General features: G+C 37.3%; 1 protein-coding gene across 3 annotated transcripts in view; it reads right to left on the bottom strand.

Annotated features, from left to right (window-relative positions):
* Positions 1–23,088, bottom strand: part of JADE1 (jade family PHD finger 1) — a 147,063-nt gene that overhangs the window by 91,277 nt on the left and 32,698 nt on the right. Inside the window, exon 1 of one of the 3 annotated variants that reach the window (XM_084519086.1) lies at positions 13,523–13,701. The exons of the other annotated variants lie outside the window; for them this stretch is intronic. The gene's annotated coding sequence lies outside the window, so the exon portion shown is untranslated. Of the gene's footprint in view, positions 1–13,522; positions 13,702–23,088 lie in introns of those variants that run through there. 3 annotated transcript variants of the gene reach the window in all.

Here is a 23,088-nt window from a genome sequence, read left to right as displayed (position 1 = left end):
GGACATACTTGTGCGAGTAAGGGCTGAACATATAAAAATAACCACACACAAAAGAAAGGATGGGAAGTAGGAAATGATATTTCATGGGAGAATGACCAAGCACAGAGCAGCTAGGACAGGCTGGTTTCAAGCTTTGCTTTAGTACTAAGGGTGGGGTCAAGAGAAACATAAACCAACAAGGAGGGACTCCGGACGACAGCTAAAAGCAGGTATCAAACCAAACAGGCACAGAGCTTTAGAATCACTTCAGCACGCAATAGAGAAGAGAACAAGGGAACAGACCATCTTCTGGTATTTGAACAGTACTGGAAGCCAAATTACCCCTCAGAACTACCATTCCTTTGGCTGTAGAAACAAATGTTCCTCCCATCATCTACAGTACACAGTCACGAGTTACCAAGAAAACAGTACAGTCTCTTCTACCTTACGTGGCAAACCAGGGCTCTGTTCTACACCATCGCTTGATTTTTATTTTTTTTTCCATAAATGCCTCAACATCAGCTAGATTCATTGAGATACACAGATAAGTCAATGCAACAATAAAACCTTTGTTTCAACGATGGGGTGCAGATTCAGGAATAAACCAAGCATAACATTTAAAGTAACAGAGCTGATTTACCAACCACTGACAAACCTACTCAGGAAAATTTCATGTAGGACAAGAGCTACTATTTCCCTATTTTTGAAGTACTATAGCAAAAATACACATATAATTTTGGATTCAATTGCAATTTCCCTCAGCAGACGGCTAGCATTTGCCTAGAATAGTAGCATCCTCCACTCTTTTTGTGAGGAAGCACCACTTCTGGGTGTTGATCATTCTGGATATAGTTACTGGGAAAGGTGACAATGAGTACTTTGGAAGATCTACAAACGTCATGTTTTTTTCACACTACATCAAGAGCTAAAACGGTGGACTGAAACTCTCTTCACTAGATCAGGGAGATCATAAAATCCTACTGTGACAGCACTTCCAGTCACTCACTTCCTTCTAAAACAAATTAAGTTTGTTTTAGAACAAACTATTAAGTTTTGGTGTGGGCACAACTCTTTACCCGAAAAGTCTCACCTGCAAGGAAGGACTCAGAAGCCACTGCTAGAAATTCATGCTTGAGTCACTGACCCATCCTGAGCAAAACCAAGTGGATTCTCAAAACAAAATATTTATGGGAAGACTTTTAAAACTCCAAATTGTAAAACTCTCTCTGCTTACGCGCTGTGCTGAAAAAAGACTTGGCACATGTTTCTCATTAACTGTACTAAAGCAGCTCAATTTCCCTAGAAATCCCCAGTTTCTCCTCTGAAACAGGGTAATCTAGAAGGCCCCTAATTTTAGCTCTTCAGTCAGAAAGGGTAGCACATGCATAAGTAGTGCTAAGTGAATGCTGCTGAAATGTCTATGATTATGTGGAACGCTAAAGCAAATTAGCTTTCCTGGCATTTACAACATCATTAAAATCTTCAGAATAATGTCTAAAAGCAAGGAAGTCTCATAGATATTTGTATAATTCATCTCACACATGCAGCATTCGCATAGCCATCTTAAACATCTGTCAGTGAAGTCAAGTGACACAGGGTTTTCTGAGAGCCCAGTCATATAACTCATTTCAAACTGGCCATATTAATACCACCACCACTAAAAAGAAGAAGTAAACAAAAGAAAACCAAACAAAAAACACAACAACAAACCCCGCCAATATGCTGTCTACCAGCTAACTGTAAGCCAACATTTGCACATTTGCAGAATAACGCCAGAATCTAGACACCAACAGTTTTTTAAATTTGTTACTACTTCTGAACAGGAAGTAGAACGGGCCAAATATATTACATAGTTTATCTAACACTCTTTATAACAAATGTCATATTTAGAAAAGTCGTGCTGTATGCTTTCCTGATTTTCTCATTTTCAGGCAGATTAAATTACTTTCGAATTGTTTGCTTGTTTGTTGAGAACAGCTTTCAAGATGAGGTAATTAAAGGAAACCTATCAATTTAGTATATATTTTCAAGTTAATAATGTTGACATACTGTTCAAATAAACCTCCAATTTACTTCAATCTGTTTTTAGACAAGCCCTCCATTTTAACCTCCAAATGGAAGGAAAACTAAGTGACTTCCCTCATCTCACTTAATAGAGAACATATGTTCAAAGATAATACTGAAAGCTTGTTCTGAGAAGCCCCATTCCTCCTCCGACAGAGATGCAGTGAGCTTGCACAGTAACACTGATACGTAATGAAAGTACACGCTGCCATAAATCTCATGCACTGTAGAGGTCACTTCAGAAAAAAGAAAAAAAAAAAAAAGATGCTGATTGAAGAAGCACCAGCTAAACTAACCTCATATACACATGCACAAACAACAGCACCTTGATAACAGATAGGGGAAAAAAAAGTGGAACAAACAAACAGGTAAATCTCCAGTCAGCTGTAAGGTCAGAATGAGAGCCCTCTCAATCCTAAATCTTCAGGGAGGGAAGGGGGAAGTAGCCATGGGACAGAAAAAGGATGGGAAGAAGGGGTCTCTACTATCACAAGTGTCGCACAGCTTGAGAAGCAGCTCTGAAATAGAATGAAATTTTAAATCTTTGCATTACAAACTCTCTGGAATAATTCCAGATGGAAATGCTACAGTAAAATCAACAGTAAATATTTATAAAATAAATGAAAATTATGTACATTATTTTTATTTGATAGCTGGTACAAAGGATGCCATAGTCAATTGCTTCTCCAGGTTTCATCATTCTAATATACAAAAGAAGGTTACACCTGCAAAGACCACCGTACTTCCTGCTGGAAAAGTCAGTAATAACACTCCCATTCCTTGGATCCCAGTCCATTCATTGTCTGTTCCACCATACGTATGAACAAGATGACATTTTAAACCACACCAAGAACCAAAGCAATGCCGCTTCACGCTACTGGTATTTCACAAAAATACCAGTATATAAAATACCAAATGACCATCAGACCACTAAGATGGGGGCTCAGTACAATCACTAGCATCCAGTTATCCACCACCAGACGTTATTAACATGTAGCTGCAGATTTATCTGATCTTAAAGTCAGGCCACATCAAACCTTTCATGTTCCACCATATCAAACAATGACAAGAATCACTGAACAATTCTTTAACACGATTCCTCAGTCTTCTTTGACATGCTCTGTGTCATAGGTGCTTGCCTAAAAACCAGTAGGTGCCAGTTGCCCTAATATCAAAAAGCAACAAATCTGCATGGTGATGTGAGGAACCTGAGAGCTACATCCTCTGAGGGTTCTGCACAAATCAATCATTCATCTCACAAGCATGCAGAGTTATGTTCCACAGCATATGCTTTTGTCCTTCCTTGTATCTACACCTGACGGCCAGCACAGATATCCCAAATCCTGAAAACCTGCAACGAGTAAGAGTAAGCAAGTATATCATGAAGGAGTCATAGGCTGCACTGCATAACAGTCACCTAGCCATCCTAAGCAAATAAATAAATAAAAATACAAACAAACAAGCCTGCACACAAACATTTTGCAAAGTGCTGGGCATAGCTACATAGCTGCATAAGCTTTTCATAGTGAACAGGGAAGCTATCCTTAAATCGCAGAATTCCTGTGTGTATATCTGCATAAATCGTAAGGAAGAACCCATTCTTTGGTAAGCCCTTAATACATTTCCACTTATCAGGACACGAAGCATTAGTACTCTAGTGGACACTAGCGTTTTCTCTGCTTTGCCAGCTCTCTGTGGACATTCAGTCTGTGACACAGTCGTGGTGGAGTAGCAGTTGACTTTTAAAATTTGTTCATTTTCAAACAGACCAAAATCCTTTTCCTTACTTATACACATAAAAAAAAAATAATAATAAAAAAAAATAATAAAAAAGATCCCAAATTGCAGGGGTTTTCCTTGTTATTTGTTTTTGGTTGGTTGGCTTGCGTAGGTATTTTCTGTAAAAAATATCCCAGGCAGCACTGCATATGCTGTTGACAGAAGCCCCACCTTAAAATGCTGGCAGCACTGCCCCTGGCTTTACAAGGGACTGTGGTGCACATTTCAAACGTAAGGGTGACAAATTCAACCTTTTGTACCTAAGCCTATGTCTAGATACCAAAACATGGACATAAACGTCCACATACATGGTTTGATTTCCAGAAGACCCAAAGTCTTTTCTAGCCGAGGGGCTCCCTAATGTGCACCCACAGCTAGACTGTAAATGGTTTGATTGTTAGAAGTGCATGTGCAAACCACTTCCATTTAATGCAGTGGGAGCTGCTGTGGAACTCCAGCTTATAAACCTAAATAGTTACCAAGGGTTTTACTCGAAATCATGGGACATTCTCTGGAAGAGGTGTGGTTTTTATTGTTGTTTGTTTTTGCACAGCCTACCAGCGTCTGAAAATAACAGGAAAAGTGTATGAGTTAAGTCAACCATGAGAAGTAGTTTTGTTGTTTTTTCTTAGGTTTGGCAAGAAAAATAAATACTATTCTAGAACAAAAGACAGCACTTGAGCTTTCCTTCCAAGAAATAATTATATTTGCAAAACAGTATCAGGAGAAAGATCTTTTTACTCAATAGGTAAGTAAATTGGACAGTCGTACAGTCTCAAAACCTCTCTTTGCTCAAGATCTGAACTCCTACTGCCTGCTGCTGTTCCCATGCACATCCTAAATATTTATAACACAGAAAGAATGACAAAGGTTAGGGAATCCTAAGCATGGACATCACAAACATAACTGAAGTGTCTTCTTTTTTAACTTGCGTTTTAAACAGAAGAACCCAAAGCTTCTACAGCATATTATACACAAACCCTTGCTCCAGGACAGATTTCGTGCCAGATGCAGATCACAAGAAAGGAGATGCCTAACCAACCCCTTCTGCAGTAATAACCAAAGCTGCAGTCTGTATGAATTGTGCCTACTCAGACCAATTCCTCAGCCACATAAATCTTGATGCTTAAGAGACAGCATAAGACAGACAAGCAATCCTGAACTCCCTCTGAGAAAGCTGCGATGAAAACAGAGGTTCAGAAATGAAGCATTCCACATCCTTTATTCCACATTCCTAGCCAAACGTTTTATGCATCTCCCTGAAAGGTTACAACCTAAAATTTAGAAATTAGACCACAGAAATGAAAGCCTGCTGACTAACAGTTTACAAAAGCAGCTTATCTGTGTATTCCAAACGGCACTTGCAGTTTCTAAAGAGTCTTGCAATCATGGTTTGCTTTTTTCATGTTCAGGCATATTGCAAAATAATTTAACATCTAGGGTGTTTTAGTCTGTCTCATTGCTTGGAAATCCTCACAGATTGACGTACAATCAGTTGTCTAGGCTCAGAAAGAAAGCTTCCAATACTCGGGTATGGAGGAGATTAACCACAGAAATTTCTCCCATCACGATGACTTCCTAAAGAGGAAATCTGTAACCCCAGCTGATTTGTGAGAGACATTTCTTCAAAAACACAAAATTATGTACCATTAAACAAGAGCCCAAAGAGTTCCACAAACATGAAATCTTGATAAATACATGAGGTAGAAAAATAATATTTTAAAATATTTTGTAAATAGTATAAAGAAATTGAAGATCATTTTAAAATAGAGTTGCTGTAAAGCACCTTAGGAAGTTACAGCTCAAACAACAAGTACTGAGGTTTTTTCCTCATCCATTTGAGAGAGATTTTTGCTTTAACAGAACTATTTCCAGGCTGTCCCTATAAAATGGATCCGCCTGGCATCGGGAGATTTTACACAGCTCAAGGCAAACAAGGTTAGGAGTAAGAGAGAAATTCTGCCAGCTTCAGCTGCCACTGTATGCAAGTTGAGAAGCTATTTACTCTGTTGTTTTGAACACTTGAAGGTTTGTAGGGATAAAATCCTGGCAGTCAGCAATTTAGCTGCAGATATTTTACATATATGAGTCCTTATTTATATTCTACCCCCAGCACAAAGTAAGCAACAGAAAACATGAAGTGAGCTGTAGGCAAACAGTACTCTGTCCGCAGAGGTCACGTACAGACAAGCCCATCTCCATTATCAGGAGGACTAAACAAGTGTTCTTTGAATCCTTCACACTCATAGAGAGATCCCAGGTCCTCTTACTGCCAGAGTCAAGTGTTCCCAGGATCCAAGAGCTTGCTCATCAGGAGCTGGTCATATACTAACTCCAGGAAGTTGCAGAGCACTGTTCTAAATCTTGTTTATGCCAAATGGCGTGGTGTAACTTCAGAGACGTAAGGAGTACTTTCAGTTCTCTTGAGAGTGCTGTTGTTTCACCAAGGATTCTTTCCATTGTTCTCTGGATACCTGAATGTATCCTAATTACAATCTGAAGTTCAAATAAATTAATTGAGAAATAAACATCTTTTATCTCTATTTATAATGTATTTGTGTGTACAGACATTTTAATTAGTTATGTCAGACTATTTATTTTGTACACATAAATATGTCAACATTTTAAGCAGCATAATTAAGGTGAGAATTATTTTGTTCTTATTTGATACATTTTCATTCATTAAGGGAAATTATAAAAAAAAAAAAAAAAAAAAGACACCAATACAGTCTTTGAGGATCTGGGGCCCAGTGCTTACAGATGCCTGTTAGAGAATACCGTATTTTATAACTAGTAGTCAAAATGTTAATTTAGATACTCCAGAAAAGACACAGAGTAAACGTACAGCTGATAATCAGATCTAAATTTTCAAAAAGTGCCAGTATAATGCAAAGTACACTTTTCAAATGCTGTTTACATCCTACTATTTGCCACCTACACACTGTCTTTTAGCTGACCATCAGGAAATATTTGAACACGAAAGCTTGCAGTACTCTTCTGAAAGCTGACTAATAGTGATTATTAGGAATTATCCATATTATTCATTCCAACATTTGGCAAAAAAAAAAAAAAAAACATTTTCATTTAAAAAACTAACAAAAATTAGGAATAAGTTATAAGCTTTAGCTTAGGTGGCCCTATCATTCTTTTCTGCACAATACTGAAACGGACCTGACTCTCCCCATCCCTTCTGCACTTGCTGTTAAAGCAAAGCTGCTGGATCAGCTCAGCTGCAGGCTCCTCTGACTTGGATACCCAACAAGACCTCACATCCTTTTGGAATGAGGCCTGCTTGCCTTTCTCATTTTACCAGCCCTAATATAACCACAAGGTTATTCTCCACTCTCAAACTAAGATTTGGCCCTTCAACACTTTGTGTCACGCTAAGTAAGCCATTCCTCTTTAACAAGATTACCCTTTGATTACCTCTTTGGAAGGCAATAGATCAATCGATATTAATAAAATCATTTAGACAGAGGCTTTAGTATCCAAATGTATGTATTCCAAATTGAATTTCACTTTTACCTTTAAGTTCTTTAATATTTTTAGTAAGCAGTCTATAGAAGTGAGTAGCTTGTTAAGTGCCAATTGCTTCATTACAAAATATTAATCACCTTTATGGTTTCTTTATACCAGTGCCTCAGTAAAACTGATTTAAAATGTGGACAGCAGGATTAGAAAGGACTGATTTTCTATAGCACTCATAACTGGCTTCTCACAGGTCCATGAAAGTACTAATCTGACAGAAAAGATCAGGGCATTCATACCACTGCTGCCACCTACAGATTAGTGAATAACTACTGAGAGTTGAACTGACACTACCGCATTTCCCCAGTGAGAGCACTGATAGGCAGGCAGGGGAGATGGACTGTATTTTCATGAAGCTCACAGAAATCAAGTATCTTGAAGACTGATCTCCCTCATCAGCTTCAGGTGAAATTTATTAATGGGTTTAAAAGTTGTTAAGGGAGACACAGACACCAAGAGATTACACACAGTGTCATTTCCTAAAGAAACAAGGCTTGCTCTGTTTACTTTATTATCACATATGTGCCCTGCAATAGGTTTCATCAGATGGATTATTATAACATCACACTGCAACATTTTTCCAATAGTACTTACTTGGAAAGGCAAAACAGAGCCTTGTCAAGTGAATCTGACCTAGCAAATCACAAAATCTCACAGGGCTCTATTAACAAACACGGACAACTTTTGAATTCCTTACTCTAAGGAATCAAATTCCCCTCAGCAGGATTATTCATGACACTGCATGCTGCCTGTCCTACAGGTATTTGCTGTTTCACCCTTAGCTGACAGAAACATTACAGATTTCCACTGGTTTGTTATCCCACTTGTTATCCTAGGTCAAATACTATTGCAGGCAGGTAAAATTGGCTTTTTCAGATGCCTCAACTTCAAGCATCACTTAAACAAATAAATAAATCTAAAAAGTGTAGAAAACCACAAGTTGTGCAAAAATGTTGCTAGGACAGAAGTGGCACGTACCTAATTAACTGGAGTAAAGTGCACCAGTCACCAGTAGTGACACTGGATTTAACAGATCTTTCTCAGGCATGGAATGTAGCTCTTCTTAAAGAGAATAAAATAGCCTTCCCAACAGTTTCTGGTCTCTATCTTCTCTTTATAATTTGAGCCCAGCAGGAATTACTTTCTACCCTAAACCCAGATTACTCTGGGATGTTTTACCAGGAACCATTATGTTCCTGTATCAGCAGTAGTATCCTACTTCTGACAAATCATCCACATACACTTAGCACAGTTTTAAGTGAATAAACACAAGAATCAAGTACTGAGTCCAAACAACATCCTCCTTCATTTCATTTAGGACTCCTAGTGGTACCAGTCCTTTACACCTCCCTTCTTGTTTTCGTCTTTCTGAGCAGTCGTTGCACTTCTCTGAGCCACAGAAAGCTGCCTTCTCCACAAGCTGCCAGGCAGCTGTTGGTTCTGCAGAAAGCTGTAAAGCTTGTGGACAGCAGTGTCCAGTGACCCTAGGCAGCACTCTGAGCCAGACATGCCCATACCTTGCAGCATGAGGCAGATGAGTCTTGGACAGCCTTTTCACTGAGCTTCCTTCCACTGTTTTGAAGTGTGCAAGCGGTGCCATCTTAACACAGCTCTGAAGGCTGCTTGAGAAGTCTGACATTTACTAAATTCCTGGTGCAGATTCCAATTAGTTTATTTCACTTTCTTAACTGACAGCACCTGGCCTTCTGGTGAACCTTCTTCAGAAGGTTAGGTAAGCTTCACCTGGCCCTTTCCTGAAGAAGCTACTTCGTGCCTTTGCTGTGAAAGGAAGCTTCAGCAGTCAAGGATTCAAATTTTGTCCCATTACCAATTGTACTGTAGCCATTTATCAGTGATACATCTAATGAGGTCAGTGTAACTCAGCATAATGTACTCCTAAATATATTTAATATTGATTTCCTCCACTTCACTGGCAGACTAATGCTGGAGAGACCTCAAAAACACTAATTCATTTTCCAGGTACTTTCCTCTTCCTGAGGTTGATTCCAACAGAAAGACTAAGAAAATTTAATCTATCATCTCAAAAATGTATTCTGCATCCAGATGTTCTACTGTTTGCCTCGTGGTATCCTCTGTCGCTTTCTTCACACTATAAAACCTGGCTCCAGGCTCCTTACAGCTATTTGCTTTGACATTAAGCTCTCTGTTCAGCACTTGCCTCGCCTTTCAGGTGTTGCCAGTGAAGAGTCTACTTTTCCTCAGTGGCAGGCCAAATCTGTCCTCATCCAGTTGACTGTGAGGACACTTAAAGCTCAGAACTGCTTTCCTCAAATACTCACAGAAGTGTTTTTCCCAGGAAACCTTATCATTAATTCCGTAGTTTCTGGCTAAAACATGTCAGCTAGCATCTGTTCACAAGCCTGCACAAAACACACTCCCTATTTTTTACAGATGGTATTTTGTTCCTTTTATCAGCCTTTGTATGAGATTACACATTTTCATCAAGTTTCAACAAAATGTTCATGTAGGCTGAAATACATGGGTCAGTTTTTCTCAGACACAATAGCAACATAACTGGGAAGAATCTTTCCTACAAAACATCCTGATCCCTATGTATATTACAACCTAATTTAAGGTTTGGTTTCCTACAAGGCTATTAAATGGTACACACACACACACACACACAAAAAAAAAAAAAATCACTTGCACATATTATTTTTTTCATCCCAGAAAGGAACTCCAGAATAGAAAGGGATCATTCGGAAACAGCAATACTAGCCCGCAGTTTTCTCTAAGTATAATCATAAGCATGACTTAATTTTGAGTACCAAAGATAAAATTTCCAGTCAGGAAATACAGACAACCAAATCAACAGTAATGCCAATTTTGATGTTCTTTATGCATGTTATATTTTCTGTATCATTTGATGTGTTAAGATAAAATATGAATTAGAAATACAGTCAGTGCTACCAAAGCAGCTTTCTGAACCCTTCCTCTTTTACTTTTTCAAGCGTACATCACTGACTACATGTTAAATTATGTATCTTTAATATAAACTAGGAGTTTTCTCTCCTTGTCTACTAATTCCAGTGTATTTAATTAGTCACATTGATAGAGGCTTGGCTGCACAGGAAATGTGGATTGGTCTTAATGAGAAAGCAATAAGCTTCCAAAGCTCTCTAATAAATTGTTCTGAAAGCACGCTCTGCTTTTCCCCAAATGTCTATCCTTAAACCTCTTCCCAGCCTCTTTTAACTGCACTCTCCTTCCATCTTATAGCTTACTCTTAAATATTTCCAAAATGATCTCCTAGTAAAAAAGCACAGTCTAATATTTCACAGGTGCACTCATGCTCTCTAGGGTAAATGTATCACCCTGTCATCACCATGGTCAACACATTCCTCACAATCACATTATCAGCTGCTTGTGTTGTTTCTGTCCTTATGGGGTGGTTGGGAACGCACTGAACTGCCGTGTGAAAGATTTCCAGGTGCAAGGTTATAGCTTTGCATCTGTTTTTCTTCTCGTGAGAGTTTTTTCTCCAATCTTTATAGGATTTCCATGTGCCCTTATTATGTTATCACTAGCATATGAAATATACACAGCCTTTTTAAAGTGGACTTAATACTATACAGAATGAAAGCAACATTGGATTACACGATTAAGGTGATTTTACCAGGATTTCATTAATACAAGAAGTATAAATAAATAAGTCCAGTCCTATATGTCACTATGATTATGCTACCCACCATTCTCACCCATCCTTCGCTGCCTTTTAACTTGCAGTTACTTATCTCCAAAACATCCTTCACTTAAAAGCTGAGACCTATCTTTATTTTAAATAGGTGTAAAACATAATCATCACTTAGACAAGTTTGTACAGAAATTGCCAAATGACTTCTAACAAGAACAGCAGTTCTAAGTTTCATTAAAAAAAAAAAAAAAATAGAGAGGGAGAGAGAAAAGAAGAACTCCAGAACTTTCGTGGCAGTTGGGTCCACATATGGACCTTTCTTCAAGACAGGAAACAAAAGATCTATTCATAATTGAATTTTAGGGAAGACGCATCTGCACTCAGATGTGCATTGCCTCACACATGTCAGACTATTTTAACTCTGGAAAACTCAAAGCACACTGGAAATCCTGTAATGCTCTCATGGAAAATATGACTTTGTAAGCAGTGATTCGTATTTTCCATAGCTACATACCTGGGTACATTAGGGTTTTTGCTTTGGCTACCAAACTCATAAGGATTTTCACATCAATTTTGCTGATTATCTATTAACTTTATCGTCTCAAGAGACATCATGGCCAAAAGACTTCCTCTGGTCCACCCACCAGGAATACCTGTGTATGCAGATGTACAGCTCTTCTGTATCTGACTCCAAGACTGCATGTTCCCTGCTAGTCTAGGAGAGTTTAACCTATGCCAAAGCACAATCCCAGCAGTAGACTAATACTTTTCTAGATTACAATGAATGAGGGAGTACACTGCAAGTACAGGTGCAGAACTAGGCTATTAAATCTCATTACACAGTAGGGACAGTCATCACAGAAGATTAAGACTGAAAACTTGAAGTGTAGTAAAAGAGAAAAAATGATAATAAACTAACAGCAATATATTCACATACCTTTTACTTTCAAATCCTATGCATTTCACCTGATGTAAAGCAAAGGGATTTTTATTACACCTGAATCTACTTTTAAAGGGTTCCTTCCTATCCATTTCAGCACTAACTGCAAATTTCCATAATTAAATAGATAAATGGATCTTCAATGACATATAATTAGGCTTTGTCACTGGTTTTTGTATTTTTTTTTTTAAACCAGCACATCACTGTCTGTCCATTTACTTCTCCCACCTATAACACATAGTTTGTTTAATGATATTCTTTCTTCATTGCATAAGTAGGCGAGCATAAAGCATTGGCCTTCTCTAATATCTCCAAGGACTTTCATTTTACAGAATTGATTCACATACTTTAGCTTAAAGGTGAAAATTCTGCAATTATCTTGTAAGCAGCCCAGATTTTGAGGCACATCAGAACAACCAAATCAGAAAAGTCAATGCATACTTTAAACTCACTCCAGTGGATATAGGAGATATGCTTATGATTTATTTGTAGGTAGCAATCCTTGCATCTCTTGTCACTCAGCTAAACAGCACAAACATTTTTAGTAGCTGTTACATTACAAAACAAGACTCAATTAGAATTAGATCATGCCAAAACTGGAGTCCAGAAGATTTACACTCTGCCAGATTGCATATGATACTCCTGTTACAGCTAACACACAAGCCAAGTTCCAGAGAATACAATCATAGAAAATGTTCTGAAATCCTATAATATTAACCCAGATCTGGATTTCAGACTGTGCTATTGCTCCCTGACAAACAGCTTACTGTTACAATACCAATTGTGCAGCTTTTAAATTAGATCATATTTTTACTACAGTTTAGGGAAAACCTCCTAGGAAGCCTTAGCCACTGAAAAGGAGAGAAAGGCTTTATCCACAGAGATTTATTTTCTCTCAGGACAGGTACAGCTTGATCAGTACTCAGTATCACTGAAAAAGACACTTAACTTATAAAAAATAGATAAAATAGCCAAAAAATAAATAAAGATTATTTAAGTGCAATTATGAATTTTAACTACAAAAGCATTTTGGAGACTCCTTGATATTAGAATAATTTGAAACAAAAAAGTAAAAAGGACTACGTTCTGAATGGAAATGCTTCTAATATCAAAATCAAACTTGTACAAATGTATTAATTTAGTTACAAATTAAGAAAAAATCTAAAATGAAAGTACTATAAACTTAAGAAGAATACACTATGTATATAAGAATATTACAATAAAGCAGTTGAACATTTACATGGAAAATTAATATTAACTTCAACAACGGGCTTCTGAATAGCTTTCCAAAGGACACATAAGTAATATTAAAACACACTTTCTGTTTTTTGTGGCTAGAATCCATTACAGAATATTTTCTAGCAATATAATCACAAACAAAACCTCTTAGAGAACAATTTTGTTCATTTTGCCCTTGTTTCCTCATCAGAACAAGGACACTGAGCTCTGACAGTGAGAAGCACAGTAACAGGCAAGTGATATTTAGTTCTCCTCAACAGACCAGTGAATATCTTCACCATGTACCACATTGCATTCTTAACAAGCACAACTCCACTCTCACACACAAAATAACTTACCATGTGCTGAAGAAAAAAAAAAACAAGACCTCACATTACACTGTTTTGTATGAAACTAAGCTACGTTGACTTTTAGCTGTTCAGGAGAGGCTCTTGTTTCTGTTATCCATTTGCTTGAAACTCTGCTGAGTAGATCAGCAATCGCAAGAAAATAACCAAAAGACCAAGCCTATCCTCCCAAAAATACTAAATAAAGCTAGGTAATATACTAACTACGTAGAAAGAAAGGGCAGTGCAGGTAAGCAAGTAGTCTCTGAAGCCAGTCAGTAATACAAGGACACAGCAGCAGTTGGGTCATTAAGGTTTCAGATCTGTCTCACCTGTGTTGAGCTGGGAGCAGTCTCTGGGAAAGGCTGTAGGTTTACCAGCAAGCTCCTAAGGGAAAAGTCTGGGACAAGCTAGAGGTAGCTTCTAGATAAGGTATCACAAAATGAGGTTGTTATCTTTGTCTGAGCCAATTTTTGTTTAGTGAACAAGCTCCTTGGACGAATTTGATTTGGAAGGGGCCAAGTTAGTTCTCTGAGATATGGGACAGGGCCTGAATGGGTGGATATGCTGGGTTCGAGCTGGGTTACAAGCCAGCTCTAGGAACGTACACTTTGGGGAACCTGCTCTCTGTGGGCCTAAGGCTCAGTGGGAGTTTTGCTGGGTTATAGGAAAGCACGTGGTAAGGGGAGTTTCAAAGTGACACAGAAATCCTGTATAGGGTCTGGAGGTCTGTTGTGCTGGTGTTAGAAGCAATGAGTAGGAAGATCTTTCAGCTAGGGAGCAGTGAATGCTTGTGGTAGGTTGCAGAGAGTACCTTGGAGGGAAAGCACTAGGTGTCTGGGGAGGTATTACTTAAGACAAAGAAAAACATCCTTTGTAAACTGCTCCAGTCCTCAAGGGGGGCATAGTCTGGAGGCACTTGAGCTCATTCCAAACTGAAATTCAGGGGTTTGGGAATACAACTTGATTCTGTGTTTCTGCACCTGTCCTTGCACTACTATTTTTTTTTTTTTTTTTTTTATGGAAGCTCTTCTGTTATTTGCATCTCCTAGCTCTCTGTTGTCCCAGATAACAGAAAACAGGTGATATCCTTGATAATTAATAGCTGTGTACCAAAAATACAGTCCCCAGTCACAGTGAAACTGACTATTCTGTATTATACGGGGAATTACGTTCTTGAGTTAGATACTTCAAGTTAGGTGGTAAAAACACCTTTGTTTTTGAAGCTCCTTTTCCCTTTACTTCCCTGCTCCAGCTACTGTTTGCTGTATAGCAGCACCATGAAACAACCATCAGGAAACTTTCCACTGCTGTAGATACGTTTCTGTAAAAATCCATAAGGCTGTAATAGTGTGTTATTGCCAGCATATCATCAGCAGTTATATGTATGTTTGTAGTTCAATTTATGAAAAATGTTTGTTTCATAAACTAATGCTATAAAATCATCTCAAGGTATTACTGTTATTGCTTTCATTTCTGAGAAATACTTTGCTGTGCAGACAAACCAGCAATAGAAACCAAAGGCAGTAAGTTCAACATGAAGTTGAAACAGAATAATACGTGTTTACTAATATGCCAATTTAATTCTGGTTGGGCTTGCAGCTCACTTTTGACAGTAAGTTTGAAAAAAAAACAAACTTGGATTTAGAGATTAATTCAGAAAAAGGAATATTTAATTATATTTCAATATAGTTTGACTTTTTTTTTTTTTTTTAAGATAGATATCTATAAAGCTTAACTGCTACAGATGAAGCTAACTATTTGATGTGCTATACACATTAAACTTTCTTTGCAACAGACAGCACTGTATCCATTTGCCAGGACAAATCATACACATCACGTACTCCAGGGCCAGAAGTGGCTTAGATACTAAAACATTCTCAAATCAGTAGAAGTGGTCATTCTGGCTCGCTAGGGAGGTACTTCAGTAGAAAACAGGAACACTTGCTGATGATACCAAGGTAACTACACTGTGACTAAAAAATAAATAATCTTCAGGACTGTCAGTTTGTCAACCATGAGCATTTTTTTTTTTCAAGGAAGTTCTTATAATTATGTCAGGGAAAAAAATGTCATTTCTATGGATCAGGTCACATACGACTTTTGCTAAGGTTCTTACCTATGAAGTGAAAATCAGAAAACATTTATAACTCTCTAAACAGCCATGTATGTCAGTAGAATTCTTTTATATTATGTTTTTCATTGTCTGTAAATACTATTTTTATCAATAACTTAAATTCATCCAAAATTGGCATAAATTTATAATCTCATGGGCATGTAGGCCCTTGCAGTAAACTTCTGTGGATAACAGATAGTTTATGTATGCTTCTAAATCTACAGAGTTTTAGTCTAGGTAGAAAAGCTGCCTAAATCATACCAGGATTTCTCTGAGAATGAAAAAGCAAAGATGTACGCTTGTCCACATTTCACTGAAGAGGTTGAGGGGAACTATAGTGGAGAAAAAAACAGCAACACTTCAGACTTCTGAGAATACAACATCCCCTGTAATGCACACAATAGCAACAAACAATCTCTGAAGCTATGGCCCAGTAGCTAAAGGTAAAGCTAAGACCTCAGAAAAATCACAGAGTTTCTTCATGACACAGTGCAAAGGGCAAAATAACTGTATTTTCTGGCTATTTTTTTCAGTACAAAGGGAAGTGTTTCAATGCTTTAATGAAAATTAAAAAGAAAAATATTTCCTGGGGAAATAAACACTCCTCTTTCATTCTTTTAACTACATTTTATGGTTGTAAAAACCTAAAATCTTACCCCTGTAAGAGTTTATCTCATCTTGATTTCTGTTAAAAATTGAATTATAACAATATATTTGCATTTCTAAACTAATTTCCATTACATTGTGTGTGATATTCATAAATAACATTTCACACGGTTTTATCTAGGAAATTCATATACTCATATAGTGCACATACTGCTTGGCAGACTGAGGATTGTTTACTATTGGGTGTTTGTATGACAATCTCAAGTGATGAACAACAATGAAAAACTGTGAAAGCTTAGATTTTACTAGCAGTCCAAGGAAAACTTGAGTAAAAATTTGATACATGAACAATGGTGACAGGATGGATGGATGGATGGATGGATGATGGACAGAAAGATATTTGATGCTAGTCAGGAAATAATATTTTGGTTTTCTGTTCAGGACTGGCAGTGGTTCAGGACTGTACCAAACAAAAGGAATAGAAAAAATGGTCTGGGTTCTAAGATGGTTTGGGGATTTATTTTAAGTATGCAACAGAGTACTAGCTATGATAATCTTGGAAGAAACTAAGAGTTGCAAGGAATGATTTGAATTAGAATAGACTACTAATTGGTTTATAAAAGGTGAGAGACCGTCACAAATAGGATACAGCTGGCCTTTAATGGCACTCTGATGCCAGTCAACATTTGAAATGATGAGAGGTCAACATAAGCAGGTTTCCAACATTGTCTCTAAGGAAATTTAAGAAGTTTGTATTTATTAATTCATTTACAAGTGACATAGATAGTTAGCAGACCAGTGTCTCAACAACACCTCCTGTGTATGCCACAAAGACACTTCACAACATTTTAAACACTAGAAATGTCTTGCATATCCTGATCAAGTCACAGTGACGCACAGTATCTGTCAGTCACTAGGTCACAAACTGTCTGACATTAACTCCTGGGAACTTGGCAGTCCTCTGTACTGACTCACTTTTTTTTTTTTTTTTTTTTTTTAATTGGAGATGATATATTTCTTACATAGCTATTTATTTTGAGATAATTACATAGATGATGTCTCTGTAATTACAAGGCATTTCTTTTATTTTCCCCAGAAATGTTCATAGTTTTGCTAGTGGCCCCAGGAAAATACTCACTAGACTGTAGTCAAACAAATTCAATGTCCCTAGTAAACTCACCTATCACTGCACATGTGAGTAGTCCTGATGAAATTAATGGATTTACCTTTGCAGTAAAAGATAGGCACACGCTATTTACCAAATAGTACAGTGTCTGAATCACCCAATGGATAGATCTTTACTTTTGGATGCCCCACACTAGACAGCATGTTACACATGCTGATCTTATTTATCTCTGTGAAAATATGAGAGGAAAACTACTGTTTTATGAGCAAATGACACAGCAATGCAGAGATCCAAGTACCTGACCAGAAAATGTTAACGCTGGACTCAGCCACAAACACAGTAATGCTCCCAGGCTGACGTGGGAAAACTGTGAGGAAACATACACAAAAAAACATCCATGATTCTCTAACACAGTGTTCTGTCAGAGATGGAAAATTTTCCACACACTAAAGGAGTTGAAAATCCATTGTTTTTTCATGGCTGCTCTAAGATTTATGTAGATCATGGAAGAGCCACTGGGGATCAATATCATTGGGGATTGGGGCCCTCAGCAGCTGGGCTCACTCAACTTGGTCGTTGAGATGTGCGTTTTGTAGGCATGCTGGGAAAACTGATACAGTTCTAAGCTGTTTTATCAAGTTGTTGTTCACGCCTATTTCCAGCCATTGTAAAGGTCTCAGCTTCCTCCTTTCAGGCTTTCTGCTTCACTTCTCAAATACATATCACCCCTCTGAGAAATGCATGCTGTACTATGCAAAGGCTGTTTAAACATTCATTATAGACATAAAGCACCTTGGACCCACAGGGATTCCTGATGGGCACAAGGAGGATATGGTAGTGTGGAACTAGCTACAAAGGCTGTTTTTTTATAAAGGGAGCAAGACTTTAAAAGCATTATAGACATCTAGAGAAATATTGCAATGATCCCACATAATTCTAACCTGGGGGTGCACATGAAATCTACCTTTTCTCGATGTAGATAGGCTTGTGACAGTCATAATCTCTGCAGTCTGGGAGTGCAGAGACTTGGTCACAAACTGCAAGTCATCAGAAAAGGAAGCATGGTCATAATTCAGATAGTTTCTCCTTTCAAAGCAGGGCTGAAGAATGAGACGGAGGAGAAATCTACCATGTCCTTACTATATGATAGAGTATGCCTCAGACAAGTGCAGACACTTCCACAGATGTACTGGATACAATCCCTTTGGTAGTGAGATTTCCTTTTCAAGGGAGTACAGTTCTTCACTGTCTCCTGTGAAATATTATTGCAAGAAGTGTCCAGGATAGATCAGGAAAAAAAAAATCACAAAACAGAAATCACAATGTGAAAGCACAGAGCTTTGTTTAGTTGTCATGTATTTGTTATCAGACATCACCAAGCAATGTGTGTTAAAAGTAGCTGTAACGAAGAATTATTTGAAACTGTATCCCTAGAAATTTATATCTGACATTTTTATAGAAAGAAGACAGATCATCTGTAAGTTTGCAATTACTCATCCTAATAGTAAAATCATGACAGACCCGTACAAATGAAAAGCCTTAATGTTTGGGATAAGTCCCAGTTTATTCTCATGACTTACAGTTCATACAGGGAAACACAACAGATGTGTGAGATTACATCTGAGAGTATCTGTTGTATTTGTCAAAGTTAGGATGAATTCTAATGGTGAAATTTCTATGGGAATACATAATGCCAATGCCCTAATTCCACAAAGCCTGACACACATGCTCAAAATCAAACACAAGTTTTGCACAGTGGAACAAAATTATCCTCATGCTTATGTTTAGGTGTGCACTTTAGAGCTTCACTGAATATAGGCCTAGACATTTTGATTTGTTGAAAATCCTTTTTGTGTCAGCAGATCACTTGTAAGAATTTTATCTTCATTTTATTAACATGTAATTTAATTTTTTTCTACATATTTGTATCTGTATTTATATTTTTCCCCCTTAAGTATGACAGGAATATGAAATATTCTCCTGTCAACCTATATATTAAATTAATTTCCTCTGACTACCATAAATTATTAATTGAAATAGAAGGCATTTCAGGAGCAAAACATGTTAAAATTCTAAACAGAAGATATCAGGAAATGATCATCTTTAAATTAAAAATAATGAAATATTGATCTCTTGAGAAGAACTTCAAGAATGTCATTAAATCAAAGGACACATATTAATGAAAGCAAAACTACCTAACATAAATTGCTGACCAGTCACATATAACAATGACCTACATAAACAATTTGGTAATTATTGCAGGGAACATCATTAAAATGTAAATCTGTAAAAGCAGTGCATCTGAAGCCTTTCACTGAATCTGTTTATTTACTACCTCTTAATGATTCTTGAATAACATGCTTAGCTTGCACAAGAAAATGATGTATGTGTATCTACAAATATAATTTACTTACTACCTTTGCACTTCCTGTATTAGCTACGTAGAAAATGGAAAATCACCACAGAAAATATACAGAGATAGGTTCCTTTCATTGTACTTGCTATTAACACCTGTAGGCTAGACTCTCCACTGATACAGACTGGTATAATTCCACTAGTTTCAACAGAAATACGTTGATTTTTGCCAGCTGAGAAGCTAGCCTTGTTCTTTTTGTTTTGTGTCTATAACATACGGATGCAATTTAAAAATACAGATATGAGACTTCTTTGAGAAATTAACATTGCATTATAACATCTTTGTGTGTTTAAACTAAACTGTAAAATCTGGCATGAAATTTTGTTCAGTCAGAGTAAATACACTTGTCTTGAAGATTGTAACACATAACCCATATAGCTACACAAATTCCACTTCCACCTTAGCCCTTCATAAATCTCCTTCAGATTCTGAAGTGTTTCCTGCAATCTTTGTTGCCACTGCTTTATTTCTCTCCAGCTGAAGTAACAGTTAGCATCTGTATTGGATCGTGCATTTTCCTCACAAGATATGAATTCTTGGATAAAGTAGGAAAAGCTCAAAACTATTCTCAATAGTGAGGGAGGAACTAATAACTCAAGGAACATGACATTTTTATTAAGCACCATGGTCTAAGTTTCTTCAGGAACCAGCTTTAATAATTTGGTTGTACATTGCTCTGAAGGGATTAATATTATTTACTTATAAGCATGGCTTGGAGCAGGACTGCTAACACATCCTGTACACTTTCATCAGCCCTGTGTCTGATTTGGCTACACATAATTCAGGAGAATCATCACAGAGTGATTTCCCAACTATCTATGTGCCCCCAAGCACACGCAAAGGAAAACTCTACCAAGCATAAAAAATGGCCTTTAATATCACAGTACACCTTTTGAAATGCTTCCCTAAACTAATTCAGAAAAGCTGATGAGGATTTCTGTCTGTTTGTTCAGAAAAATACAGCAAATTCTACGTTTTCATGTATAAGAAGATCAAACTGGCACTATCTTCTGTATTAATCACTGATGTCTGTATAGCCTTCACTTTTTATTCTCCACGCTTTGTGAGATATTTGATGATATTCTTGACTGCTCATTGGAGAATGGCAGACTTTTAGGAAAACAGCGTAATTGTCAGACATCTAAATAGTGCATTAAGATAAAAGTAATATATTTGAATTTAAGTGTTCTAAATAGGTCATTGATAAGACTAATCTTATTTAAGTTACAATAATTTCAAAATCCCTTACAGAAATGACTCATTTTAAAGGTACAATATCAGCTTCAAACTCTTACAGGATTTTATAATTTACTGTTACTGAAGTTACACCTACAGATACGACAAAGTCAAAGCAATTGTTCTTCCTATTTTTCAATGTGTTTACTTTTTTGTGTGTGTGATTTTCAGAAGGATGCATGCCTAATGGAGTTCCCCAGGTTTGAGTACATACAGTTTTAGCCTCTTTAGGACTTAGGATAAGCGAATGACTGGGAATTTAAGCAGGAACCTTGTGTTTAAATCACATAATGAAGACTAAAAATATTTCTCATCTAGTTGGGTGTGTTTGGCACTTTATGTAACTTCTGCAGTGCAAAATCTGAACATGCGTATGCTGTAATAGCACAAAGAAAATTGTTTTACCAGTGCAAGACTTCAGTACCCCCTCCTACAATAAAACAACAGATGTTGAGTGAAGATTTGCATTTGAACAAGAAGGTAACTACATGAAAGAAATAAAGGGAGTATAGAAAAGACTAAAGAGCTTAGTGATATGGTTTAGTGGAGGACCTCTTAGTGTTAGGTCAGAGGTTGGACTAGGTGATCTTGGAGGTCTCTTCCAACCTAGATGATTCTGTGAAACTTCTGTGAAACCTTGTAATAAGGGTATGTAAAAGAGTACATGCAGAATATAACAGGGCGATACCAAACTGTTCCCCCACATAAAAGTGGGGAGGAAAAAGTTCTCTCTGAGTGAATAACTATCCCAGGCATTAGGAGAAGGAAGTAGTTGATCTTAGCCAAGAATGAGGAAATCAGCTGTAGCCGATTAGCAAACAATTGCCTCATTTATATGAACTAAGTGTACTGCAGAGACTCACTCTGGTGATTAACTTGTTTGGGTCTGCTGCTCATCATAAAAAGGTTTTCCTTGACATCTGATAGGATAGATAAATATGGTTTAGAGATGATAATTTTTTGGAATTTTCTGTATTAGATAACCACTGATGAAAGAAAATGTCAGATCCAAAATAATGGCTGGTGACAACGTCTGTTTCTCTTTATCTACACTGCAGACACACCCCAAGGAGTCTCCCTCAGGCCTCAGGCTTGTGGCCTGATACTGCAGTGGCTACTTTACACATAAAGGATGTGGCTGCTGCCCGAGCAAATGGGCAACAGAGTTCAGAATACTTCACAAAGTTACAAATAAATAAATCAATATACAGTTAATAGTGCTCATAACACCAAAACATTGTGTTAATGCCCAACATGTGGAAAGCAGGAAAAAATATATGGAAATAGCATTATGGGTCTCCAGATTTAGTACACTGTTGATGTAGCTAGTTCTATTTTATCAATTAAGTATTTTGGGATGGACATAGAAGGTGAAAATACTTGTTCTGGTTTGAGCCAGTATGAGACCTTAACACTACCAGAAGGGTGAGATCCTGCTTTCTCCCTCCGTTTCATTCTCCACCACAAGTCCTCCACCCCTAACACTTTGCAGTGAGGCCCACTTCAGATCACCACGTGTGTGCGCAAACACACAAACACAATGAACTGATTCAACTCACAAATCTGTCAGAAGATGGTTCATTTATTTTTTTCTGAGTCAGCAGGGAGAAACTTCCTTCTTTCAGTAATGATGTACTGCTAGATTACTAATTTGGACTGAGCCATATCATTTCATTTCATCCCAAAGGTGTACTTGCATGAGATACTAGCTTCACTGAAATGATCTGGGATAAGAATAAGCCTCCAAAAATAAAAGTGATTTTTAAAGCCAGATCATTTCAGCAAACCAGTTTGCAATGTATCCTTAAAAAATATTACATTGGCAGAACTGAGGCAGCAGAAAATTTGAACACATGATTGGAACCAAGCCATCATGGGAGGGAGAGAGAATTTCTTAAGCTGGCTTTCTTGGAAAAGCCAGTGTTTGGCAAAACTAAACCTTTTTCATCCATCCTCTATATTTTCACATAGGACATAATTCAGTTGCTTCATTGGTGGCATGCTTCAGTCTCCATTAACTATCCATTTTTGCACAGTAAACTTTACTAGCAATCCTTTTTCCAACACCTCCTAAACTT

Source organism: Aythya ferina, assembly GCF_964211825.1.
Source record: "Aythya ferina genome assembly, chromosome: 4".
Classification (NCBI taxonomy): Eukaryota; Metazoa; Chordata; class Aves; order Anseriformes; family Anatidae; genus Aythya; species Aythya ferina.
The sequence above is the reverse complement of the archived record's forward strand: the minus strand, read 5'-3'. Positions and strand labels throughout refer to the sequence as shown.